Below are 14,539 nucleotides of genomic sequence, written 5' to 3' on the forward strand. Positions count from 1 at the left end.
TGCCAAAGTGCTTGCTCATAGGGGGTCATATGATTGTTGGGTTTTTCTCTGTATCTATGAAGCGCCTTGAGGCGACTTATGTTGTGATTTGGCGCTATATAAATAAAATTGAATTGAATTGAATTGAAAAGCATATTCCCACCTCCATGCATTGGCTTCCAGTAAAATACAGAAATGAATTAAAAGTATAGGTAATTGTTTATAGTCATAGTTATCTGAGATGTTTAATTTAATTCAGTTTCAGTTTTATTTACATAGCTCCAAATAGTTTTATTTTAATAAAGACCTTACAGTAGAGTAAAACAATCAGACGACCTCCTGTGAGATCACCTGGCGACAGCGGGAAGGAAAAACTCCCTTTTAACAGGAAGAAACCTCAAGCAGAACCAAGTTCTGGGATGAGCAGCCATCTGCTGTGACTGGTTTGGAGAGAGGGGAGGAAGATGAGACTAAAGGTCTCCAAGGTCTCCATGATCACCTTCACAGATCATCTCCAAACCTAGCTATTTTTAAAACGAAGCTTTTACAGCTGCTTTTAATTAACCACCAGTGTTGCTGTTGTTTTAATTATTCATTTTATGGTTGTTCCTGTTATTATTACTATTCTTTTGTTTGGTTGGGTGTTTTATCTTGTAAAACACAGTGACTGACTGTAGCATTTGAAACATGCAATATAAAGAAACTTGCCTTGTCTTGTAGTAGAAAGTGCTCAAATTGAATAGAAGGATGCCATTTACAGTAAGTACCATTATATTTATCGGTTATTGTTGTCTAGATATTTAACAGAATGTCGAGCCTCTCCCGTTCTCCCTTAACAGAGTTAAGAGTTGGACTTTTTTAGATATACACAGAAACAAAACAACAATATGAACAATCTTCAAAATAAGAGACACAAAACTCAAAACACAGCACGATATAAACAGAAAGTGAACTATAATCAAGTACCCCTAAACAGCCTCATCCACACTCTCATACTGGGTCAGGTTAAAGTCTCAAAATGTCTCAAACAAGTAATCACATGACTCGCTGTAGTGTGAGAGCTGAAGGACTCAGCAAAGCGCAACTGAGTGAGAGCAATTTGCTGAAGAATCGTCCTCTGAAGTGCGCTAACTAAGGATGTGAAAGCCGCTTGATGCTGTGATCCATCACCATGTCGGTGCTTGTGTATGTCTGTTTAATGCATGGTCTTGTAATTAAATTACCAAATCAATAGCACTGAGCAGCTAGTAACCTTACAAGTGCCTCTTAAGTGTGGAGAAGAGATTCTTACCTCTTTGTGCTCTCACCCTTTCTCTCTCATTGTCTCTCGGCTCTGAGACTGTGATCACATCTTGTGGGGGAAGTTGCACTCAAGTTAAACCTCTTTGCCTATTTTAACACCCCCTCGTTCCTCCCAGGTTTTCGGAAGATGTTCCTTTCGGCTCAGGTAGCGGCGTCAGGGAGAAAGGCAGCAAAGCCACCCACCAAAACATTGTGTTCAGGTCACATCTGGGCTGGTCAAAGGTCACGCGATACAGGTTAAAGGGCAGTTTTCTGGCTTTGGGCCAAGGTCAAGGTGGCAGAGGTCAGTGTCTTAGGTTTAACCTCATCCTGCCCTTGGCCTTGTGCAGATCAATATGAGCAGATTCTCCGTTTGCCTGGATCAAACGATCGATGACACATTTACATTCAGCCACTCGACACAAATCGTACTAAGCCCACGTTTCCCACTCCTACAATCCACTGCCTGTACTCGCTGTCATTCATCTCTCCTGTTTATTTTGTATTTGTTCTTTTCAGGTGAGGTTTAATTTATTTAAATTTTTAGAGATCAACAGTTTGATGCACTGCCCTCCTCAGGTTAAAGGCTGGGATATGAGTGGGTTTTCAGGAAGAAACTAATATGAAATGTTTGAAATTATTCTAATGCTGCTGAAAATGTCAACCAAGTAACATCTCTAAAATATGATGATGACAGATATAATGCTATATTAAGCATCTATAGGTAGTATAATGTTTGTCATTCTCTGTGATGGCTAATTGCATTCACCGACCTACTATTTATACTCACAATAGATAGTGACTGCCTATAAAATACTGTTATTGGTAATGGTCCTCTGAGGGCTGCTTTCGGCAGGATGGCACACAGAGCTCAAACTGGCTCTACAGTGCGTTCACTTTACTCAAGTGGCCTCCACAGTCGTAGAACTGTAGATTCACATCATGGATGTGCAGCCAACAAATCTGCACCGACTACGTGATGTTATCATGTCAACTAAACAACTAGAATCTCTGAGTAATGGTTCAAGCGCTTTGCTGAATCTATGGTATGAATAATTAGGCAGGCAAAAGGGGGCCAGTGATCCAAGGTGTACCTAATAAAGTGTTCAGTCAGTGTAATATTGAGCAGTTACAAACCTATTTCCTAACAGGGTTTAGCGACGCCTACAGCATGGCTAAAATGAGAGTCAATGTTGGGGAGCAAGAAAATGTTCATATCAGCAAAGGAGAACAATGAGTTAAACACTGAGCACAGTGCATACTTTAAATCTACCAACATATTATTTGTTTTTAACAGTCTGTGTTGATTAGATTTCCTCCATCACTTTTCACGTTGCCTGTTGTTCTTCTCTGCCTTCTCCCATCACGCTCACCATTTGCTTCTGCTATCATGAACCTTTCTCCGTCCTCTGCAGCTTCTCGGTGACATGGGACATTTAGACAAACCGGAGCTATGTTGTTTGGACAGTGTTTCCTATTAAATGGCTCTTCCTTTATATTCACGCATGGTGCATTTCCAGTCCCAGAGCAATTATACACATGGCTACACTTGGAGCTAAAGGAACAGGCTGAATCTTTATCACCAGCCAAAGAGCAGCAGCGCTGTGACTTCTACTGTGCCGCCTGCTTTCTGTGCTTGTGACTCCATTCACAGTCAAAGAAGAGGGGATATTATGTTATTCTAATCAAATGACCGGGATTTGCAGAAAAAAAAGTTAACATAGACTTCAATTAGCATTTTGCATTCTTTGCAAAGTTACTACACTGGCAGGGAAGAAATCATTTTTCACCACTGCTCAGTTGGTTAGGTTCAATAACATCATCTTACAGAAGAGCAGTAACAGAAGGACAATTTCCAAACCAAGTCTTCTCAGCATCACTGGGTCGGCCCTTTGCTTCACTAGCGTTTGTAAATTAGCACACCATTTCACCCAACCGTTTATCATCCTTTCTGGGACCATTCACAGGCTTTGCTAACCATATTCTTACATAAACTGCCATCTATTACACCGTTTACCATGCCGCATCAATCGAGATTGTCTGAGACTAACTGGAAATGGTGCTTATAGATAATCTTAATAAACACAATAGTCCAAGGGTCATTGTAAAGATGTGCTTTTATGTTAAGTTGGCGGTCCTGTGTCAGAAGCATGAATTTGATAATAAAACCATTCATTAAAATTCTCTAAATATGGTTCAGCAGTCCTTTAGCCTATATTCCATGTAATGTATAGAAAATCCTTATTTAATGGTCTCCAGAGGAGAGAAAAACTTGCTTTGAAATGAGTGACATTGCCCTTTAACAGTCACTCCTTCCTGATATTTCCAAGTAGTGTCAGAAACTCTGGCAGTAGCTAAGATGAAGGCAGGACTTTTGAAGGCGAGGAAAGATGTTTGAACCTGCTCCCTCTCTTCAGTGTCCCAGTGGGGAATGTATGTTAGAAGGCAAGTCATGTATTATTTACAGTCGAATCCGACTTTGTGCTTGATCAGAGCTTGATTGAGAGGATCTCTGACTGCCTTTTTTCCCCCCCCGTGTAAAAATGTGAACATCTGCTCACAAATGAAGGTGAACTTATGACCTACACGCAGATCTCAGCCTACACCTTCATAGAGCGATTGCAAAGTGCAGGACGTGCATTACACTCCTCAGCTGTCATGTACACGGACAGGCCATGTCATTAGAATACTTCAAAAACATTGCTCTAATATACATCATTTACCAGACAGCTGTGGGATAACCTGCAGCCCGTGTGGAGGTGTTTTAAGCACTAATAGACCCAAGCATACGAGCAGTGGTAATGTGTCAGTACCAGGGGGACCGGTGTTTTAGCCGACCTCTAATTAAAGCAGAAATTCCAGGCACTGCGCTCTTTACCGTTCAGCAAACGAGCCATAGCTGATATGCTCCTTAAGTCATTAGCAGCTCTGATTTGTCGCCACACCACCTTGTTAACAGAGCAGGTCATCATAATCCCGCAACACCATGCTCGGGTGGAAAGAAATTCCTCCCGGAGTCTTTTATCAAATTACTGTAGTGCAAAAAATATTCATGTTTCCGCATTGTTAATTTTACAGTGTGTGCATGTGCATTATATGATGCACATCTAATAAAACAAATTAGAATTTCAGTGACTCAACTAAACATTAGTATTTATTGGGTAGCAGTTGTTAAATTGAAACTAGCTGGTTCTTCTCTTTATTTGAACCCAAGCATGTTTTGAGACAAAAGAACATCAGAAAATGTCTCATCAAGGGATTTGTCCAGGGGGTGCAGTACTCCTAGGACTTACCGATTATAAATTACTGATCATGTGTCATTTATATCAGCTCATCATTTATACACTGTATGTGCAAAACCTCTGTGTTGATCATCCACAGAAAATAAAATGGAAATGAATACAAGAAATATATACGGCCCTTCACATATTCTATCCCCAAAAGATTATTTTCGTATCAATTCAGGTTTTAAAAGTTTTATCTCTTAATTTTGCAGGCATCTTCAGCAGGAGCCTTTCTGTGTGCAGTGTGCATGTTTCACACGTCTTCCTCTATGAGCAGCAGTCTTCTGGGATGTAGGTTGCTAAGTGTGAAAGTGTGAAACCCAACGCTTCAAGGTATAGATGGTTTTTGATTTGCATTTTTAAGAAAATCCCTAGAAAGATAACCCTGAGCAACAGGTCTGAATTCAATCCAAAGTCAATAAAATAACAATGATGGAAACTTTAGTTTTATTTATCGCATAATTAGGGATCAACAAGTGTAACTGGGGTGCATTTAATGAACAAGTTTTCACATTCCATCTCCTCTACGTCACATAAGTGATTAGCAAGAGGAAACTCATCTGTTGCGATGCTAAATTACTGAACCTGTTTACTTGCTAATGCTAGCTGCATTTTCATACCACCACAGTAACTGATCTCAGAGCAGCGAAAGTAGACCAAAAGCAGCTTGCCTCACACACTGATCTCCCATCAGTTCTTCCTATTATCTTCCTCTTTTCCTCTTGCCAGGCAGCTCCATGTTCCCCATCCTTTGTCGAATACATCCGCTATCACTTCTTTAGCCTCTCTAGCTTTGTCGCTAGAGACACAGCTAGACAAATCAGGTATGTGATTTGGATGCATCGGCCATCTATTAACTCCAGAGGGTTATCAAGCATAACATTTAACCACCTCAACTCTTTTTTCTATAGAGGAACGCAAGTAAATTGCTTTAATTTGGCATCTTAATGAAAAAATAATAATACGCTTACTAATTTTTTCTGCTTTTTGTAAAATATTGCTTAGGCCTGGAAACTTTCATTTTGAGTTTGAAGGTTAAAAGACTTTAACACCTTAAGATCAGCTGAGCTTTGTACTTTGATGACATTTTTGTGATAACTAATTTGCTTTAAAGCGATGACCTTTATATAGGAACACAGTTGTGTTTGTTCTCCTCTTTTTACCATAGCTCACAGATCACCAGTGAACCATAAAAAAGAGTCGTGGATGGACAAATGCTGCCACACCAGCCTGCATTTGAATAACAAATTTAAACAAAAAGCAGGTTACCTTCAAGCTACACTGTACATTGATTCAGTGTTAAATATGCATTCAGAAGATTTATTGTCCTGCTTTAGTAGCTCTGGGAAGTTGGACAAACGCCACCAGAAGATGGTTTATCCTGTTTCTCACCCCCACTCTTATTCTTGTCAACGCTTGAATCTACAATCAAGATAATCCATCACTGTGCCACATATTGCAAAAAAAGATATTAAACTCACTGTGAATGGATTCCCGGGGACTGAAATAAGAATAAAATGCTGTTTAAGCACTTGGTGAAGGTTAAAAAAAGGAGAAGACTGCATGTGCAACACTTAAAACTACAACACATTTATTCTCTTATATATAGACATCTGTAATATTGATTTAATCAGAACCTGATGCTTATTTTACTGAAAATGATCGCGTATAAATATTTTTAAGAACAAACTCCTGCTGTAACAAATTAGGAGAAAGTAATTAACTTATAACTCAATGTTGAAATCATCAAACTAACTGATGAAATCTTTCTGCAGTTATCATAAAATTAAGTAAAATCCAGCGATACATCAGGATAATGTGTTCTACAAAGTACAAGGCTGCTAAATCAATGGATCAATAGGAAATCTGTAGGACCAGGTGCGAGTGAAGCAAAGAAAGAGTTAAGTGGGCACGCTGTGTCCTCGAAGCAAATACTCAAAATCCTTGTTGGTGTGTTTGCACTTACGACAGCATGATTATAAATTATTTTGGTTCCTTCTCTTTAAACCAACAGCATAAATCCATTATTTTGCAACTGAGGTTATGGGAGAACATGATGTACTGCAAATTAGATTAATCAGAGTTTATCATAGTAGTCCCCAGTCTTACAAGTCTGTAAGAGAAGAAACTGAAGTCCAGCCCTGTGAGAGTTTTTGTGAGTGCATGACTAGATAGATAGATAGATAGATAGATAGATAGATAGATAGATAGATAGATAGATAGATAGATAGATAGATAGATAGATAGATAGATAGATAGATAGATAGATAGATAGATAGATAGATAGATAGATAGATAGATAGATAGATAGAATGTTACATAACACAGACTATTGTAGGATTACACCAGCAAATCATTTCCCAGTCATACTGTGAAAACCCTTCTCATTTTTCCAGTTTGTGTGCAGATGCCAAGGCCTTCTCAGAAGGCTGTTGTCAAGGGCAACCCGTTCAGCCCCTCTGTCTGCTGAACAGATGCCCCTTTGGTCGTCCCAGAGGCTCAGATGTCACCATGCCAACTAGCAGGTGTCGTGTGTGCCAATGGGCAAGAGACTGGCATGACATCTTTTGCTGAGTGTGGAGGAGCACAGCGGGGACTGGACTGGGTTTACACTCAGGCTAATGCAACGAGGACGAAAGTTAGTGCAAAGAAAGCAAAAATGCGTTGCCCGCTCACGTGGGAGCCGATGTCGTGTGTTGTTCTTTTTGTATTATTTTTTTCCGTATCGGGTTTGTCTGTGTGTTATGTCCAAAGACATGCATGTTAGGTTAATTGGCGATTCTAAATCAGCTCTGGATGAGAGGTGGATAAACTCTCTGAAGCACTGAATGAATGTGCAATTGAATAAATCTTTTAGATTAAAGCGTCACTAAGAGTAGAAAAGCACTATGTAATGCCAGCCCATTAACCCATCAACACTGGCGTATATATAAACACGGCTTTATTAAAAAGGCAGTGCATGCAGTAAATGAGCTGTATGATGCACATCGGTGTCATAACAAAGTCTCTGATTCACCATCTTTTCTGCTTTAAAAAGCTTTGCTACATTGTATTTGGGCTGAAGGCAGTACTACTTTCTTATTTCAGGTCCTTCACTTCCTGTTCTTGTATTTCCTACTTTTGTGATTGCTGTGCTGCACCTTAATTTAGTTCTCCTTCCAATTTTCCAGTCGCCACACCGTCTTCTTCCCACATGTCAAGCATTCCAGCATTTCTTCTCTCGTTTTAGTCTCCGATTCTCACTCGCTCTAACTGTTCTCCTGGTCTTTGCCTCCGCCTGCTCCCTGTGGTTTTGTTTGACCTGTTCAATTTAGAGTCAGTGTACTGAACCTTTCTTTTTTCAAGTAAAGACTCGAGAACTTTTACCTGCTCTCCAGAATCATGTGCTTAAGTCTAAGTCGAATCTTAGGGGGTTCACATTACAACATGGCTCCTTTTCCTGCCACAGGATCGCTGTCACTAGCAGTCCTTACTTTAACCTACTGCAGCTGCAGCGCAAACATGCACTGGTGTAATCAGCCTAAGGTACAGTATGTTCACTTTAGTCTTTGTTGCCTGAACACCTTCTTCACTCGCTGGGAGTACTAACATTTCCACCAAAACTTGAACAGACTGGCAGCAAAAGGAAATCCGAGATTTGTCAGATCACCGGTGACAGTAAGAAGAAGTGTCGACAACTAGTATCATAAGTGTCTTTAAAGTTATTAGAGATTTCCAGATATTATGGTTTGGAACATATGTGAATTATATTAATCCTTATGATATTTCAGCTCATTAGCTTCACTTTGCTGTTATTGTTAGAGATTTGTTTACGATGCGCATCCAAATCAATATGGAGCGGAGTGGCTGCATGCTTTTATTTCCTGTTTTGTTAGTTATAGTCCTGCTTTCAGTGCTTTTATCGCAACAAATTAGCATGCCGAGTCTTAACATTTAGACTCATGGAGTATAAAGTTGTTTGTAGAAGTATTATTTATATGTGACAGAAAAACAATATTGATACCACAACTATCTACGTAGATTAATAGGCCACTGAGGATTCTGCAAATGTCCTTTCACTTGGTCATTATTATTAAAATATAACTGTTGTGCTATGTGCAATTATTCTCAAGTAAGAGTATGTAACATTTAAACTTCACATTGTTTTTCAAATGCACACAAATTTAAATAGTTAGCATGCAAATTTTAAACACCAGTGCACGAGTCATCACCGTGTGTGTGTGTGCGTGGCTCCCAGAGAACGGTATCTGTGATTATTCATGTCATTCAGAAGAGTGATTAAATATTCCTTATACCCTCAGAGCAGCGAAACAAATGAACCACGGCTACGTTCTAACAGGAGCTGACAGATCTTTTAAATAATGTTTATTTATCACCGGTAACATTTTTCAGCCCACGTTTAGTCCCTCTGGCATGTGACCCCAACTGCCTGAAGCACGAGCAGTAGCTCCTCAACTGGCATTTCTTTTTTTCTCCTTTGTTTTGCGAAACTTTGCAGAACTTTTTTGCTCTGTTTATCCGGCTTCCCCCTGGTTCATCTTCAGATGTGAATGAGACATAGGAATACAGAGGTGGAGATAAAGGAAGGAGGCTACATAAGGTGATTCAAACTGTTAAAAAACTAGACTATAAAGATCTACTTTTAAAGGTTTCACTATGACAGAAATAACGTAAACTACTTATTATGCTGCAAAAGCTTAAACAATCACAATCCTACAGCTGAGAAAGTTGTGCAGAGATTTAATGTTACAGATTTAATGACGGGCTAAAAGAGATATGCTTTAAGTAATGGCAAGTATAAGGGCAAGTTAAATTGTAAATCACGTGTATAAATTAATAAATGAATATATGAACATATTCATTAATCTTCTGCATGGAGATACATTATTCACTGCTTTCTTCTTCCCCTCCCTCAACATCCATGCTAGGGATTCCATTAAACTTTTATTAATACAAAGTCTTCTTTTACCATTGCAAAATCAAAGCACTGCTCTCCACATACAAGATTTTACTTTCAAGGAATGTCAGGCTTACTTGAGGTCAAAGGTATAATTTTGCAAGTTGAAACCGGTATAAAAGCACAGCAGCAGCCGCGGGATGACGACAACACGTGAAGCCTGTTGGTTGCAGCGGTAAAGTAAGAGGACTGTAACTCTTACTCTCGCTTACAAGGATTTGAAACGTCAGCCGAGAAAGGATTGTGTTTCAGGCGAGTCAAACTAGGTGGCTACAAAATAGCAAATCTGCAGGTAAGTTAATCAGCTTCAATCCAAACTCAGTATTTCTTACTGGCTTGTCAGGTTTGTTTACTTTTCATTTGTTTCCTTTACTGTGGTGTGTTCTGTATGCCTTTTTGATTCATTCACTGTCTACTCTACTGCTGTTAAACTACAACAATATTTTCAGTAATGCTGCTTAAACTTACCTCTTTACAGAGTTTAAAAAGCCACATTCACAGGTTTCAGACTTTTTAAAAACCATTTCTTTTCCTAATCAAAGCCATACACACCTCCAGCAATAGAAGGATTTCCTGCTTTTGTCAGTTCGTCAAGTCGATCTGCTGTAACTTCATTCGCGACGTGACTCGAATGTCTGTACAGATGCAGTTCAAGCGTTATTAACAGGCCCGTGTTGGCATTTCAGTGATTTCATTATATCATTTTCATAAATGCTACACTAATGAAATGAGGTTGCCTACCAATGCAACACACATGAATGCACATGAAGAGGGGAACAAAGAAGGTAGAAGTCATTTGAATAGTTACATTATAATTGTATATTTATTTTCTATTAGATATGGTAAACAGTGCTTGTGCCTGCTATTTCCTGAATGTATTTAACCACATTGTGACATGCGTAAGCCTAACAGATATGACAGCACCCCCTCTCGAAACATGCCATTAATAAACATGCGTAACATTAAAACAGTCTCTGGGATTATAGTTCAAAACATTTTAAAGCAGAGTGTGTATGGAGGGTTAAAACTGACAAAATTCAAAGTAGGAAATATATAAATGTTTGGAATAAATAAATACCCAAAATCATAAAATGTATAGACTTTTATGTTATTTTATGTAACTATTCATAAAATGATGAAGCTGTTTTCAGTTGTTGCAATAATTCCAAAATGTGTTCACTTTACCTTTAATTTTCCAAACTCTTTTTCCTGTTTTCTATTAGTTTCTCTCTATGTCTCAATTTCTGTATTTTCTTTTTTCAGTTCTTAATGCATTTCACATTATGCTCCACAGTCCATAGTAGCGAGAATGTGTAGAGCAATACTGAGTCAAAAAAAAAAAAAACAGATCTTAAACTTTAAACAAATACTTTATTTATTTGCTGTTGTAGAAGCAATTTAAGAAAAAAATAACTTAAATGTTAAGAATACATTTTAAAGTGGAATGAAGCTTGTCTCAGTTGATCTTTTCTTAAGGAAAGTAAATATATAATTTAAATAATTATGTGATGTTAAGTATAAAGCAAAGGAAGGTGCATTTAATAACAAAGGAAAAACTAGCTTCACTAATAAAGTATAAAATTAGTCACATTAGAACGCAATAATATTTCACACTGACATCGTGTTAACTCTGGGTTTGTCGTGCACAGCAGGAAACAGCTATACTGTTCACACAGGGGCAGATATGAACCATACAAACTCCCTGTCTCCACTGACTTTGAAGCCCTGATGGCTGCCTCACCAAAGTGCAGTGTTACAACGCTGCATGAGAAATGATATGCAAGAAGTAGAATTGAATATTCATGACCAAATCCATCGGCTGTTTCCACTGTAGCATTAATTAATTGCTTGAGGGGACGCTAAACCCAAATACAGAGCTGAACTCCTCGATGATGAAACACAGGACGCCCAAAGAACAAGAAAGCGATAAGTGCGTAACTAGCGAGCGCTAACACATTGTGAATCTTTCAAATAGCGCAGGAGTGTACTGAAAGATTCATTTAGCAATTAACACAAGCATACAATGTTTTAAGTAAAAGGAAGTAAAAGGAGGAAAAAAAGGGAACACTGTGAACCGAATCCTTCTTTGTTTAGGATGTGTGGTTACATATGTGCCATTAAAAATGTCTGAATATTCATGTGCAAAGATGACTAAAGATCATCCAATCATCTCCTACACAGTTGCTCTGGCAGTTAGAAGAGAGCCGCTGAGAGGAGTTTCACTGTGAAAGACATTAGCATGCCTTTGAAACAAGAGACCTTGGGTATGAACAAGGGCTATCCATACACACTTTGGAATGTAATTTATATGCACAAACTGAGGTGTGAGGCCAGAGGACGTTGGAGGGGCAGAAGGGATCCACTCAATACAGGTGTAGCTTTCACTGGCCAACAATGTAATAACCGTTTTTATACTGCCAGGGCCTCTTTACACATCGCCGAGTTCCTCTGAAGTTACAGTCTCTATTGAAACAATCTCACCGCTGAATAAAGTCACATCAGAGGTGTGTAGATAATTGGATGCTGTGCGTGCGCTTTCTTGTATCTGCTGTGTGATCTTTAAGGTATATGTTGCCTCATCACAGAGATTTCTGCTCAACGTTTCAAGTCGCACACGGATAAATGTGTAGATTTCCAACTGTTTGTTTGACGACCCGAGTTACTTTTTGCGCCACCGCCACCGGTGACCTATGCGCTCAGCCCACTGAATTATGCATGGTGATTATGCGACGTAGTCCTCTGAATTGTAAATTCTCACAATTATACAGCCCATTGTCTATTCATTATTTCAAAACGAATGGGAAATTATGTAAAACTATCTCTAAAGAGGAAAGCAGCGTGTAATATGACTTGCCATATTGTTCATGCAATTCAAATACTTTGCTTTTTCTGAGAGTTGAAAGTAATCAGATTTAAATGAAATCTGACTTGCATGTCATGTGGGATTATGATACATTTGGAAGATAAGCTATGATAACTCTACTTACGCGCCGTTAGGTGAGAGCACTCAGGCAAAGAGTGTTTTCCAATTAACTTAAACCTCCCTCAAGGTTAAATATACAAGTGTTGACTCAGAGTCGAACTCATCTTCTTTTCTTGACCAGACGAGAAGAGGACCTGTCTCGTAATGTCTCTCTGCAGATTTTCTTTTCAGATCCCAGTGCAAACGCAAATGTATAACAATCTAACACAGAGGCCATCGGATCCAGAATTTGCTGGAAAATCTGCACCAATGAAACACAAACCCAACAAAAATTACTATCAGAGTAGACTCCAGGACCCTGAAAATGTTGAACAAGTTTTTTATTCATAACCATTGGTTTTTTCTTTTTTTGATTTTTACAATTATTACGCTTTCTCTTCTCTTAAAGTCCTCCTCGTCTCACCAGTGTGTTCCTTACTGTTCCCTGTGATATTGGAGCTTTGCTGTGTAGAACACGCAGGCATGGAAATTTGTCTGTGCTCTCACCCTAAATCAGTACATACTAATTACATGTTTCCAAAATCCTGTGGATACAGCTTTCCTCCGCTGCGCTGAGGATTGACATTACAGTGAATGCACCTTCTCTGCTTTACACTAATTTTAAAGCAAAACTTTAAATAAAAATTGTTATACTTAGCAACTACTTAGACTCGTGTAAGACGGTCCAGGAATTAACATCCATGCTGGAAATGTTCCAAAACATCATCTCATGAAAGAAGGCGAGACCTCTGTCTGTACTGTGCTTTGTGCGAGGGGTGTTTAGGGTGTTGGATTTAGAAATACAATAAAAATATATATTTTCTCCACTTATTTGTATTGATAGTATCTTATATTTTATATATAACACATTGCAAATTTGAATATTTATTACATGTATGACCAAGCTTAACAGCTATTCCAACAACTAGGCGTAACCCTTGTTTCTCTCTTCTGAACTCAGTGGTTACTATGTCTACTCTTGCAACAACCTGGAACCTGTTTTAATGGTCGCCAAAACACATTTTTATTCATATAAACTGAGATGTCAAATCTCGTTATGAAGGGTTCAGGGGAGGCCACCAAGTCTTAATGGGGGAAAGAGTTAAGCAGTGTTTTTCATTTCATAAAGTACTAAACGTTTATAATAGTAGTATTATATGCTATTTACACAAGTATTGTAATTAAAGTAATCATTGCAGACCCTGCATCCTCATAGAGGAACATTATATTTTCGTTTTTCTTCACCTTATACTTCATTCTGCTTAATGAAAGTGATCTTATTTCTTTTTTTTCTTTTTTTTTTTTTGCACCTGTCCCGTTTGGCTCTTTTGCCCTCAGAATTGTTGTCTAAAGGCAAAGAAAGATGCCCAACGGATTTACTTTACCAAATTGACCATCCCAGCCTTGCCGTAATGGTCCATTTGATTCACCTTTTATTGTTTATTTTATTTTCACTTGCTGAATATGGGACAGACTTGACTGGGGGAAAGAAGGGGAGAAAGACAGAGGGAAAGAGAAACAGCTGAGAAGAGGGACGGGGGAGAAGGGCAAAAAACAAAAACCAAAAGAATGGGCAGAGAGGAAAAAAAAGAAAAAAAATGCATCTATCGATCACCTGTTGAGAAAGAAAAAAGAAAACAAGCAGAAGAGAACAAGAGTAATAGAATAAACAACATCACAATGATATACGGGAATATGACAGTAAATACTAAATATTAAACATTATTGTGCAGCACATAAGATCAACAGAACACAGTGTGCTTTGAGGTAGGAGCCAAAAAGGGTGTAGTTTGTGGGTGTGATCACCCGTGTGTACACCAGAGATGGGCAGTAACGCGTTACTGTCTGATTACTTTTTTCAAGTAACGAGTGAAGTAAGGGATTACTATTGCAAGAACGGTAATTAGATTACCGTTACTTTCCCGTAGGAACGCTGTGTTACTGCGTTACTAAAACCGTGATTTTTTGCGAGAATGTCTCACGACAGTGACGTAAGCGAGTGCGCTGTTAGTGTGTGCAGATCAACAATGGATCACATATCAATTGTGGGAGAGAGTATGAGCGTGCAGCGTTTAA

This window comes from Mchenga conophoros, linkage group LG16 (assembly GCF_057382185.1).
Source record: "Mchenga conophoros isolate Kocher_MC1m ecotype Shallow Benthic linkage group LG16, M_conophoros_male_GT1.1, whole genome shotgun sequence".
Lineage (NCBI taxonomy): Eukaryota > Metazoa > Chordata > Actinopteri > Cichliformes > Cichlidae > Mchenga > Mchenga conophoros.